Below are 13402 nucleotides of genomic sequence, written 5' to 3' on the forward strand. Positions count from 1 at the left end.
CCCATCTCTCAGGAACATAAGAGCAGGGATAGGACCAGAAACTTCCATTCCACATGGAAGGCTCCCTCCTGCTCAGTGTGACAGGGCAGGAGAGAGGGAAGGGTCTTGTGAGCCAGGCCGAGGGGGCAGGCTTCTGTCTCACTTCCGCATCTGCCTGTGTCACTGTGTGCAGTGCTGCTGTCACATGCCTGACAGTAATAGTCAGCCTCATCCACAGCCTGGGTCCTGCTGATAGTCAGAGTGGCTGTGTTCCCAGAGTTGGAGCCAGAGAATCGCTCAGGGATCCCTGAGGGCCTCTTGCTATCTTGATAGATGACCAGCACAGGGGACTGGCCTGGCTTCTGCTGATACCAGCAAGCATATTTATCCCCCAATTTGTCTCCAGAGCAGGTGATGCTGGCTGTCTGTCCTGGGGACACTGACACTGAGGGTGGCTGAGTCAGCTGATAAGAAGCCATGGAACCTACAGGAGAGAAAAGGGAAGACAAAAGGCTTGAAACTGAGATGCCGAACTCCAAGTAAATCTTCCCACGTGCCTGGCCTGGACACAGATCCAGGGATGAAAGAGCCCTTAGGGCAGTGTGAGCACAGGAGCACAGTGTGAGGGGATTTCAGCCCCGCAGCCCATCCACCTGCAGCAGGGTCGTGAGCATCCTGCCCACGACAGGCAGGGCCCTGCTGAGCTCAGAGTCAGGGCCAGGCTGGACCCAGAGCCCTGGGATTGGACCAGTGGCTGGGACCCTAGGGGCAGCACCTGTGCAGTGAGCAAGGAGGCCAAGGAAGAGAGGGGTCCAGGCCATGGCTGAGACACCTCTGATGCTGCTTCCTGAGGCCCAGGCTGGGCAGGTTCTTCCAGGCCTCTCTTATCCCCTTGCTGGAGACAGCGGCCTGTGATGCAAATCAGCAGTCAGGGGCTGCTGCACGAGGAGCTGTGTGGTTTCCAGAGAAGGGCTCAGCCCCAAGGGACAGAAAGAGAGGAGGGAGGCCCCTGAAGACCCACCCTCAGCACACAGAATTCTCATTCTCCTTCTGGTCTCATCGTCTGGGTTGACATCGTCACTGTAGGTTATGTTCTGGCCTCACTCCTGAGCTGATCTGGCCATGCAGAACTCTTGAGAGGAATTCTATGTGTGTTTTCCAAGCAGTATGATGTCCTGCCCATGTGGCCATTCCTTGTCCTGTGTGGAGATGGCCAGGGACTTACTTACAATGGCACTGAGGGATTATTCTGAGACCTGAAGTCCTTCCCCTGTTGGATACTGGCTCGGAGTAACTTGGGTAATTTAGGACTCCAGGGGTGTCCTGTCCTTAAATATTTTGTGGCAAAGTCCAGATGTTAGGTGTACTTCTAGCTCCCCCTCTGGAGGGCACTTTTCAACGCAATGCAATGACCCTCGTGACCCCACTCTACAGGTGACACCGTAAGGCTGGCACATGTGCAGGGACCTGCCATTGCTTCTGAGTGGTGCTTCCCACAATCAAACTTCACCCTTGTCATGTGCACATGGAGTGTTGAAAGACCCAGGAGATGCTGCAAGTTCCTGGCCTTGGCTGTGAGCTCCTAGGGTAGGGCACAGGTGCTGTGCCTATGTACCCCCAGTATGGGGTCAGGGTCAGGTATAGCTTATATGCTGAAAGAAATCTTTGCTGTGTAGCAGAATGAGCGGGCTCTCAGAGGAAACAGGAGGGAGATGAAACACATGTGCCCACAGGGGAGGATGGCATTTGTGGCAATGACTGCGTTTTAGCACAGAAGAGTGGGCCAGTGTGTAGGGGGAAGCAAAGTGTCTGCACCTGTGTCAAATATGCAACATTGGCCAGAGACAAAGCTGAGAAACATAAAGCCTGGAGAATTTATACTCGATGTTAAGGATGATGCTGTAGAAAATGACACCTTTCTTTCTAGATCTCAGGTTGTGGTCACTGACCCTCCCTGCATGTCAGCATCTCCTTGTCACCCAGGTCTACCCTATCTCCAGGTGACTTTGCCAGGTGACTCTATTCTGTCCCCTGGTGGCTGTTCCATACTGGCTGCTGGAGGCTCAGGGGCCTCCTGGGTCCGGGTGTATAATTAAAATCTTCTGTTCAGGTCCCTGATTCCCTGGTCTGCGGACTGCTGGTGCCAACAGAGGTAGTTTCTCTCTTCTCTTTGTGACTCATGCCTGCCTCAATAGCAGGTGCGAGGGGTGCAGTTTACTCATGACAATATGAACATGAATATTTGGAAGAGGAGGAGGAAGGTCCAAGGCTGCCTGCACATGTGTCTGGGTGGTGGGTGGCCATGGGGGTACTACCAGGGCTTGGCATGCAGGGCAGGGATCACATGACTCAGGGACTGGCTCTTACTGGTCCCCGCTGTGGATGCAGGGCCAGGGTACAGTGGTGACTCCTGCACCAAAGTCAGAGACAGAAGAACATCCACCCAACAAATGTTAATCCAGACCCACTGTGGTCTGGGACACGTTCCATGCGGGGAATTCGGCAGGAACAAGACACAGCCTTCTTGAAGCGAGTTGTTCATCGTGCTGGTTTGGCTGTGCAGGAAAACTGGGTTTGCAGACCCAGCAGACAGTCCCTGTCACCTTCCACCTGAGCATTGTCTTCTATATTCACTGAAAAGACTGGTGCCTGTGATTCCCACGTCCTGCTCAGCTGGGATTGACCATGTGGCTCAGGCCTGATCAGTGGGATGTGAGATCAGCGGGTGAAATTCTTCTTAGGAAAGCTTTGCTTTTGTGAAAGAGCACTGGATTCATGAGGCCCTTTTCTCCTTGCATATGGGAGTGATAGCTGGAGCCGCAGCAGCCACCCTGAGGTCACACATCAGCAGGGATGAAAACAAAGCCAACATCATAGGGATGGTGGAACAAAAAGTGAGAAAGACCGTGGTGTCTTCGTGAAAGTGGTGGGTATTATTGCAGGGAGAAATATGCCCTTAGCTGTTTATGTCTGTTTTTTTAATGTGTGATTCCGTGGTAAAAAAGCATCCATGACCAATTAAGTGAAGACCTAACACAAATCAATCAATTAATAAAATTAATAATAGGCAAAGATTCCTACAGTTGTAAATGCTATGGGGATAATTAAAAAGATTTAGGCAGAAAATAACAGGCAGGTTGTATTATAATAAGAGCCTGGGGACATCTTAATGGGGAAGTGTCTCTGGAACTGCTGTCAGGACGGATAGAGAAAAACAAATTCCGGGATCTGTGTTGGAAACAGCAGAGTCAGGCCCCTGTGGAAAGAGTCTGGCATGTGTGAGGACCTGAGAGGACAGTGGCAAACCTGAAAGGGGTCCCGGATTCAGGCCATTTAGGCTTATTGTGCCATTTTAATAAATTAGTAATTTGGGAGCAGGAGTCATGTGTGGTCTGGTATGGTGAAGGGAAATTTCCAGGTAATTAATCAGGTTCTTTGGCAGTTGCTTAGCACATATAGGGGCCTCCAGGATGATGCTGCTGGGGCAGTGACGGGAGGCCCTGGTGGGTTGAGCCCAGCCTACTGACCCCTCCCTAGTTCACCTGGGGCTGAAGACACTCAGGGGAGTGGTTCCTGGTTTCTTATCTCCACCCGGTGCCCACCATGCAGCTCTGTGGGGACCCCCACTGATGCCTGTGCCTCTGGTCCTGGGCTCACTGTCTTGAATTCCATGTGGGTGACCAGCACTGTTTTCCCTGAAATTCTACAGATCTAGGACCTGGGAGCACAGAATCTGCAAAGTGCATTTAACACAGAAGGGAAGGGGCTGAGATGGGGAGGAACAATTCCAAGGTCACTTGGGAAGGAGAGAGAAAAGGAAGACAAGAAAGGCCCTGGACCTGTAACAGTAAGTCGTCTTAGTGTCCTGGGACCAGCCTGCCAGGGAGGGCGTGGGAAAATCCTCAGCCCAAATTCTCAGAGTCCCTATGGAGACGGCATCTCCCTTTCAGCTCTTTTAGCTGCCTGTAGAGGGCGCGCCAGCCACACTCTGGGTTGAAAGGGAGGGGAAAGACAGTTGGTTCCCAGTGCAGGAACCAAGCTGTCTAGAGACATTTTCCATGCCCTGAACCTGTGCACTGGTCTCTGCAGAGGCTTGGATTTCAAGTGGCAAGATATTTGGACTTCAAATGAATTATTTGTGAAAACCACGATACAAATGAAAATCTGACACGATTCTCCTGTGGCTTGGGCTGCAAGAGACACAGCAGGAGTCCGTTGAAATGAAGGTCACGGTCACTGCATAGAGGGCAGCCTGAGAGTGATAGCCAGGCTGGGGCAAAGGTTTCTGTCCCGTGTCTCCATCTGTGTCACTGTGAGTCACTGCCAGCTGCTCCAACTGCCATGGGCTATGGCACAGTAATACCCTCCTCCCCAGCCTGGGCCCAGCTGATGGTCAGGGTGGCCGTGTTCCCTGAGTTGGAGCCAGAGAATCACTCAGGGATCCCTGAGGGCCATTTGCTATCCCAACAGATGACCAGCAAGGAGGTCTGGCCTGGCTTCTGCTAGTACCGGGAAGCATATTTATCCCCCAATTTATCTCCAGAGCAGGCAATTCTGGCTGTCTGTCCCAGGGACACTGACGCTGATGGTGGCTGAGTCAGCTCAGGAGGTCACGAAGCCTGCAAGGAGAGTAAAAGGAAGGTGGGCTTGAGGGTGAAAAACTGAGTTCCAGAAGATACCCTTATCTTTTGTGTCTATAGTCAGCTTCAGAGACTCCATGGGCCCTCAGTTTATCCCTTGCCATCAATCTCAGCCCCAGTGGTCCATGAGCTTGGCAGGAGGATGGAGACTTCAAACAAATTTAAAAAAAAAAACCTTTCTCCTGGCAAATGCAATCTGTCAGACTTACACAAGATAGTGAGCAGAGCACAGTGTGGGGGATTTCAGCCCCTCCAGCCCCTCACATGCAGCAGGGTCATAAGCATCCTGCCCACCACAGGCAGGGCCCTGCTGAGCTCAGAGTTAAGGCCAGTGTGGACTCAGATCCCTGGGTCTGGGCGGGTGGCAGGGACCCTGGAGGCAGCACCTGTACAGTGACCTTGGAGGCTGAGAGGGGTCGAGGCCCATGGCTGGGGCACCCCGATGCTGCTTCCTGAGGTCTAGGCTGGGCAGGTTCCTCCCAGGCCTCTCTTATCCCCTTATTAGGGAGAGCAGCCTGTGATGCAAATCAGCAGAGTCAGGGGCTGCTGCTGGAGAAGCTTTATGGTTGCCAGAGAAGGACTCAGCCTCAAGGGATACAGAGAGGGGAGGGGTGGACCCTGGGTACGCACCCTCAGCCTACAAAATTCTCCTCCTGCTGGTCTCATAGTGTGGGCTGACATCTTTACTGCAGGCTGTGTCCTGGCCTCACTCCTGAGCTGGTCTGGCCATGCAGAGCTCTGAGGGGAATTCTGTGTGCATTTTCCAGAGAATCTGATGTCCTGCCCATGTGGTCATTCCTTGTCCTGCCTGGAGGTGGCCAGGGAGTCACATGGTGACTGTGGAATTATCCTCAGGTTCTTCCGCTGTTGGATCCTGGCTCAGGAGCGATGTGGGTAATCTAGGACTCCAGGGGTGTCCTGTCCTTAAATATTTTGTTGCAGAGTCCAGATGATATATTTCTAGTTCCCCCTCTAGAGGGTACCTTTCAACCCAATGCAGTGGCCCTGGTGACCCCACTCTACAGGTGACACCATGGGGCTTGCATATGTTCAGGGACTTGCCATTGCTTCTAAGTCGTGGTACCCAGAAAAAACGTCACCATTGTCTTGTGCACACAGAGTGTTGAAAGATCCAGCAGATGCTGTAAGTTCCTGGCCTTGGCTGTGAGCTCTTGGCATAGGGCACAGGTGCTGTGCCTCAGTATCCCCAGTGTGTCGTCAGGGTCAGGTGCAGCTTAGGTGCTGAAAGAAATGTTTGCTGTATAGCAGAATAGAAAGGTTCTCAGAGCATATGGGAGGAGTATGAAACACACGTGACCACAAGGGAGGACGGCATTTGTGGCAGTGACAGAATTTTATCACAGAAGAGTAGGCCAGTGTGTGGGAGGAAGCAAAGTGTCTGGATCTGTGTCAAACATGCAACATCGGCCAGAGACAGAGCTGAGAAACACAAACCTTGGAGAATTTGTACCTCAGTGTTGAGGACGATGCTGCAGAAAATGACATCTTTCTTTCCAAGTCTCAGGTGGTGGTCACTGACTCTCCCTGCATGTCAGCATCTCCTTATCACCCAGCTCCACCCCATCCCGACATGACTCTGTTCTGCCTCTCCTGGATCCACGTATAGAATCAGAACCTGCTGCTCAGGTCTTTGATTCCCTCTTTCATGGACTGCCGGCCCCAGGGGAGAAATTCCTCTTCTCTGCGTGGCCCCTGCCTGCCTCAATACCACGTGTGAGGGGTGCAGATTGCCCATGACAGTAGAAACATGACTACTTGGAAGAAGAGGCGGCAGGTATACCTGAGGCTGCCTGCACGTGTCTCTGTGATTTTGGGGTAATACCAGGGCTTGGGACCAAAGGTGTGGGTCACAGGACTTAGCGACTGGCTCTTACTGGTGCCTGCTGCGGACGCAGGGCCAATGTGCAGTGATGGCTGCTGCACTAATGTAAGAGACAAAAGAACATGAACCCTACAAATGTTTATCCAGACCCACTCTGGGTCTGGGACATGTTTCATGCTGGGAATTCAGCAGGAACAAGACACTGCCTTCTTGAAGTGAGGTGCTCATCATGTTGGTTCGGCTGTTCAGTAAACACTGGGTTTACAGACCCAGCAGATAGTACCTACCACCTTCCACCTGAGCTTTGTCTTGTATATTCACTGAAAACACCGGTGCCTGTGATTCCCAGGTCCTTTTCAGCCAGAATTGACCGTGTGCCTCAGGCCTGGTCAATGGAATGTGAGAGTCAATGGGTGAGGTGCTTCTTAGGAGTTTTGCTCTTGTAAAGAAAAGAAACCCATTGGATTCATGAGGCCCTTTTCCTCTTGAATACAAGTGTGATAGCTGGAGCTGGAGCAGCTACCCTGAGGTCTTACATCAGCAAGGATGAAAACATCACCAACGTAACAGGGATGGTACAATAGAGAATGAGAAAGACCTGGTATCTTCGTGGAAGTGGTGGGTATTATTGCAGGGAGAAATACGCCCTTAGCTGTTTGTACCTCAGTTTGTCATATATGTGCCCTTGTGGTATAAACGTATTCCTGATCAAGTAGAAAACTAATGAATATGAGTCAATCAATTAATAAAATAATGACAGGCAAAGAATCCTACAGTTGTAAATACTATGCAGACAATTGAAAAGAATTAGGCAGAAAATGACAGGCAGTCTGTATTATAAGAGCCTGGAGACACCTAAATTGCAAGGTGTCTCTGGAACTGCTATCAGGACTGAAAGAAGAAACAAGTCCCGGGAACTGTGCAGGGAATGGTGGAGTCAGGCCCCTGTGGGAAGGGTCTGGTGTGTGTGAGGATCCCAGAGGACTCGGCAAACCTGAAAGGGGTCCCAGATTCAAGCCAGTTTAGGCTCATTTAGCTATTTTAATAAATGAGTAATTTGGGGCAGGAGTCACGTGTAGTTAGGTGTGATGAAGGGAAATTTCCAGGTAATTAGACAGGTTCTTTGGTGGTTGCTTAGCACATAAAGAAAATTCTACGACGATGCTGCTGGGACAGGGACAGGGGAGGCCCTGGTGGGTTCAGCCCAGCCTGCTGACCCCTCCCTAGTTCATCTGGGGCTGAAGAAACTCAGGGGAGTTGTTCCTGGTTCCTCCAGTCTAGCTGGTGCCCACCATGCAGCTCTGTGGGGACCCACACTGCTGCCTGTGCCTCTGGTCCTCGGCCAGCTGTCTGGGATTCCATGTGGGTGAGCAGCATTGCTTTCCTTGAAATTCTACAGATCTAAGACCTGGGAGCACAGAATCTGCAAAGTGCACTTGATAGAGAAGGAAAAGGGCTGAAAGGGAACATGATAATCACATGGTCACTTGGGGAGGAGAGAAAAGGGAGGACCACAGAGGCCCTGGACCCGTAACAATAACATCTCCTCAGTCCAGCATGCTGGGGGAGTGAAAATCCTCAGCTCAAATTGTCAGGGTCCCTAAGGAGAGCACTTCTCCCTGTCAGCTCTTTCAGCTGCCTGTACGGGGCGCACCTGCCACACTCTGGGTTGAAACGGAGGGGAAAGACTGTTGGTCACCAGTGCAGGAGCCAAGGTCTCTGGAGACATTTTCCATCCTCTGAAACTGCACGCTGGTCTCTGCAGAGGTTTGGATTTCATGTGGCAAGATATTTGGGTTTGAAATGAACTCTTTGTGAAAACCATGATACAAATGGAAATTTGACAGGATTCTCCTGTTTGGGTTGCAGAAGTCACAGGCAGTGTCAGTTGAAATGAAAGTCATGGTCACTGCTCAGGGGGCAGCCTGAGAGGGACAGCCAGGTTGGGAGAGAGGTTTCTGTCCCATGTCTCCATCTGTCTGTGTCACTGGGAGTCACCGCAGGCTGCTCCCACTGCCGTGGTCTACAGCACAGTAATAGCTTCAACCCCGCTGATGGTCAAGATGGCCATGCTCTCCAAGTTGGAGCCACAGATTCACTCAGTGATCCCTGAGGGCCAGTGGATATCACTGTAGATGACAAGCTCAGGGGCCTGGCTTCTGCTAATACCAGGAAGTATATTTACTCCCCTCCCCAGTTTATCTCCAGAGCAGGTGATCCTGGCTGTCTGTCCCAGGGACACTGACATTGAGGGTGGCTGACTCAGCTTATAGGAGGCCACTTCTGAAAAAAAGGGAAGAGAAAAAGCTTGAAATGGAGACGCTGACCTCCAAGAAAATTTCCCATGTGGCTGGCCTGGAAGAGCTCCAGGATGAAAGATCCCTTAGGGCAGTGTGAGCCCAGGAGCACAGTGTGGGAGGATTTCAGCCCCACCAGCTCCTCCCCCTGCAGCAGGGTCATGAACATCCTGCCCACCACAGGCAGGGCCCTGCTGAGCTCAGAGTCAGGGCTAGGATGGACCCAGAGCCCTGAGGCTGGGTGGGTGGCTGGGACCCTGAAGGCAACACCTGTGCAGTGAGCGAGGAGGCCGAAGAAAGGGATCCAGGCCATGGCTGAGGCACCCTTGATGCTGCTTCCTGAGGCCCAGCCTGGGCAGATTCCTCCCAGGCCTCTCTTACCCCCTTACTGGACAGAACGGCCCATGATGCAAATCAGCAGAGTCATGGGCTGCTGCTGCAGGAGCTTTGTAATTTCCAGAGAGGGGCTCAGCCCCGAGGGACACAGAGAGAGGAGGGGTGGGCCCTGCAGACCCACTCTCAGCACATAAATTATTCTTCTGCTGGTCCCATCATCTGGGCTGATGTCTCCACTGTAGACTGTGGGGTCCTGGCCTTACTCCTGAGCTGCCCTGGTCATGCAGAGCTCTGAGGGGGATTCTGTGTGTGTCTTCCAGGCAATCAAATGTCCTGCCCATGTGGTCATTCCTTGTCCTGTATGGAGATGGCCAGGGAGTCACAATGGCAACTGTAAGATTATTTTGGGACCTCAGGTCCTTTCTCTGTTGGATCCTGGCTCAGGAGTGATGTGGGTAATTTAAGAATCCAGGGACGTGCTGTCCTGTCCTTAAATATTTTGTGCAGTGTCCAGATTTAGGTGTAGTTGGAGCTCCCCCTCTGGAGGGCACTTTTCAGCCCAATGCAGTGACCCTCGTGATCCTACTCTACAGGTGGCACCATGAGGCTTACACATGTGCAGGGACCTACTGTTGCTTCTGAGTAGTGGTTCCCAGAATCAGAGTCACCCTTCTCATGTTCACATGGAGTGTTGAAAGATCCAGGAAATGCTGTAAGTTCCTAGCCTTAGCTGTGAGTGCCTGGAGCAGGGCACAGGTGCTGTGCCTCAGTACTCCCAGTGTGTGGTGAGGGTCAGGTACAGCTTAGGTGCTGAAAGAAATCTTTGCTGTCTAGCAGAATGAGGGGGCTCTCAGGGCAAACAAAGATGAAAGACATGCGCCTACAGGGAGGATGGCATTTGTGACAGTGATGGCATTTGTGACAGCGACAGCATTTTATCACAGGTGTGCCAGTGTGTGGCGGGAAAGCAGTGTCTTGATCTGTGTCAAATATGCAACATCGGCCAGAGACGAAACTGAGAAACACAAAGCCTGGAGAATTTGTACCGAGTGTTAAGGACAATGCTGTAGATGAATGCCGCCTTTCTTTCTAGGTCTCAGGTGGTGGTCACTGACTCTCCCCGAACATCAGCTTCCCCCTGTCACCCAGGTCCACCCCATCTCCAGGTGGCTTTGCCAGGTGACTCTCTGCATCCCCCTGGTGGCCACTCTACACTGGCTACTGGAGACTCAGGGGCCTCCTGGGTCCAGGTGTAGAATCAGAACCTGCTGATCAGGTCCCTGACTCCCTGATCCATGAACTACTGGCCACAAGGGAGGCATTCCTCTTTTCTGTGTGGCCCATGCCTGCCTCAACACCAGGTGCGAGGGGCGCAGGTTACCCATGAGAGTATGAACGTGAGAATTTGGAGGAGAAGGCAGGCCCACCTGAGGCTGCCTGCACATGACTCTGGGTGGTGGGTGGTCGTGGGGGTGATATCAGGGCTTGGCACAGGGGAGTGGGGTCAAAGAATTCAAGGACAGCCTTTTTGCTGCCCGCTTTAGGTACAGAGCCAACATTCAGTGGTGGCTGCTGTTCCAAAGTAAGAGACAGAAGAACATGCACCCAACAAACGTTTATCGCTACCCACTCTGGTCTGGGTCACGTTCTCTGCAGCCTTCTTGAAGTTTTACTCTTGTTGCCCAGGCTGGAGTGCAATGGCGTAATCTCAGCTCACCCAACCTCCGCCTTCCAGGTTCAAGCGATTCTCCTGCCTCAGCCTCCCGAGTAGCTAGGATTACAGGCATGTGCCACCACGCCTGACTAATTTTTGTATTTTTAGTAGAGACGGGGTTTCTCCATGTTGGTCAGGCTGGTCTCGAACTCCCGACCTCAGGTGATCTGCCCGCCTCGGCCTCCCAAAGGGCTGGGATTATAAGCATCAGCCACCGCGCCCAGCCGATTCCCAGGTCCTTCTCAACGGAGGTTGACTGTGTGGCTCAGACCTGGTCAGTGGGAAGTGAGATCAGTGGGTGAGGTTCTTCTCAGGAAAGTCTTGCTCTTGTGAAGAAAAGAAACCCACTGGATTCATGGGGCTCTTTTCCTCTTGATTATGGGGGTGATAGCTGGAGCTGCAGCAGCCACCCTGAGGTCTTACATCAGCAAGGATAAAAACAAAGCCACCATCATACAGATCGTGGAACAGAAAATGAGAAAGACCCTGGTGTCTTTGTGGAAGTGGTGGGTGTTACTGCAGGGAGAAATACGCCCTTAGCTGTTTGTGCATCTGGTTTTCATGTGTGCTCTTGCGATTAAAAAGTATTGCTGACCAGTTAGGAAAATAATTAACACAAAATCAATCAATTAATAAAATGGCGATAGGAAACAACCTTATAGTTGTAAATATTATGCAGAAAATTAAAAAAGATTTGGGCAGAAAATGACAGGCAGGCCATATTATAATAAGAACCTGGGGATACCTTAATGGGGAGGTGTCTCTGCAACTGCTGTCAGGACTGAAAGAAGGAACGAATCCCAGGAGCTTTGTGGGGAACGGTGGAGTCGGGTCCCTGTGGGAAGGGTCTGGTGTGTGAGAGGTTCTGAGAAGACAGTGGTGAACCTGAAAGGGATCCTGGATTCAAGTCAGTTTAGGCTCACTGTGCTGTTTTAATAAATGAGTAATTTGGGGGCACGAGTCTTTTGTAGTCATGTGTGGTGAGGGGAAATTTCCAGGTAATTAATTGGGTTTTTTGGTGGCTGCTTAGCACATACAGGGGACTCCAGGATGATGCTGCTGGGCCAGAAACAGGGGAGGCTCAGGTGTGTTCAGCTGAGCCCAGTGGCTTCTTCCTAGTTCACTGGGGACTGAAGACACTCAGGGGACTGGTTTCTGGTTTCTCCCCTCCACTCAGAGCCCATGATGAAGCCCTATGGGGAGCTACACTATTGCCTGTGCCTCTGGTCCTCAGCCAGCTGCCTGGGGCCCCCTGTGGGTGACCAGCACTTCTTACCCTGAAATTCTACAGATCGAGGACCTTGGAGCACAGAATCTGCAAAACGCACTTGACAGAGAAGGGAAGGGGCTGAGAGACGATGTGACAATCCAAAGGTCACTTGCGATGGAGACAAAAAAGGAAGATCACGGAGGCCCTGGACCCATAACGATCACCTCTTCTGAGCATTTTTTGGGACCAGCCTGCCAGGGGAGGGCATGGGAAAATCCTCAGCCCAAATTTTCAGGGTCCCTGTTGAGACACCTTCTCCCTGTGGACTCTTTCAGCTGCCTGCAGGGGGTGTTCTTGCCACACTCTGGGTTGAAAGGGAAAGGAAAGACTGTTGGTCACCAATGCAGGAACCAAGCTCTCTGGAGACATTTTCTGTCCCCTGAACCTGTGCACTGGTCTCTGCAGAGGCTTGCATTTCAAGTGGCAAGATATTTGGACTTCAAATGAATTATTTCTGAAAACTACAATACAAATGGAAGTCTGACACCATTCTCCTGTTGCTTGCACTGCAGGAGAAACAGGCAGAGTCTGCTGAAATGAAGGCCATGTCGTTGCTGAGGGTGGGTCAGAGTGACAGCCAGGTTGGGGGAGAGGTTTCTCTCCCGTGTCCCCATCTGTCCGTGTCACTGTGAGTCACTGCCAGCTGCTCCCACTGCCATGATCTGTAGCACAGTAATAGCCTCATCCTCAGCCTGGTCCCCGCTGATGGTCAGGTTGCAGCCAGAGAATCACTCAGGGATCCCTGATGGTTGACTGCTATCTTCACAGATGACCAGCACAGGGGCCCGTCCTGGCTTCTGCTGGTGCCAGGAAAGATATTTATCCCCCAATTTATCTCTAGAGCCAGTGATCCTGCCTGTCTGTCTTGGGGACACTGAAATTGAGGGTGGCTGAGTCACCTCATACAAGGCCATGGAGCCTAGAGAGAGAGAAAAAACGAGGTAAAAGTCTTAAAGCTGAGGAACTGACCTCCAAGAAAATCTTCCCACGTGTCTGGCCTAGACACAGATCCAGGGATGAAAGAGCCCTTAGGGCACTGTGAGCACAGGAGCACAGTGTGAGGGGATTTCAGCCCCGCAGCCCATCCACCTGCAGCAGGGTCATGAGCATCCTGCCCACCACAGGCAGGGCCCTGCTGAGCTCAGAATCAGGGCCAGGCTGGACCCAGAGCCCTGGGGCTTGATGAATTGCTGAGACACTGGGGGCAGCACCTGTGCAGTGAGCAAGAAGGCTGAGGGAGAGAGGGAAAAATTGGGGACTGGGGAGTCCAGCCTGACCTCTGTACCAGTGTAACGCACCCTGCCCTGCTCTGCCCAGTGCAGC

The 13402-nt window shown here is 52.0% G+C and overlaps 1 protein-coding gene across 1 annotated transcript in view; it reads right to left on the minus strand.

The window, feature by feature from the left end:
- Nucleotides 1-13402, minus strand: part of LOC100938552 (immunoglobulin lambda-1 light chain) — a 69697-nt gene that overhangs the window by 19801 nt on the left and 36494 nt on the right.

This window comes from Pongo abelii, chromosome 23 (assembly GCF_028885655.2).
Source record: "Pongo abelii isolate AG06213 chromosome 23, NHGRI_mPonAbe1-v2.0_pri, whole genome shotgun sequence".
NCBI classification, from domain to species: Eukaryota; Metazoa; Chordata; class Mammalia; order Primates; family Hominidae; genus Pongo; species Pongo abelii.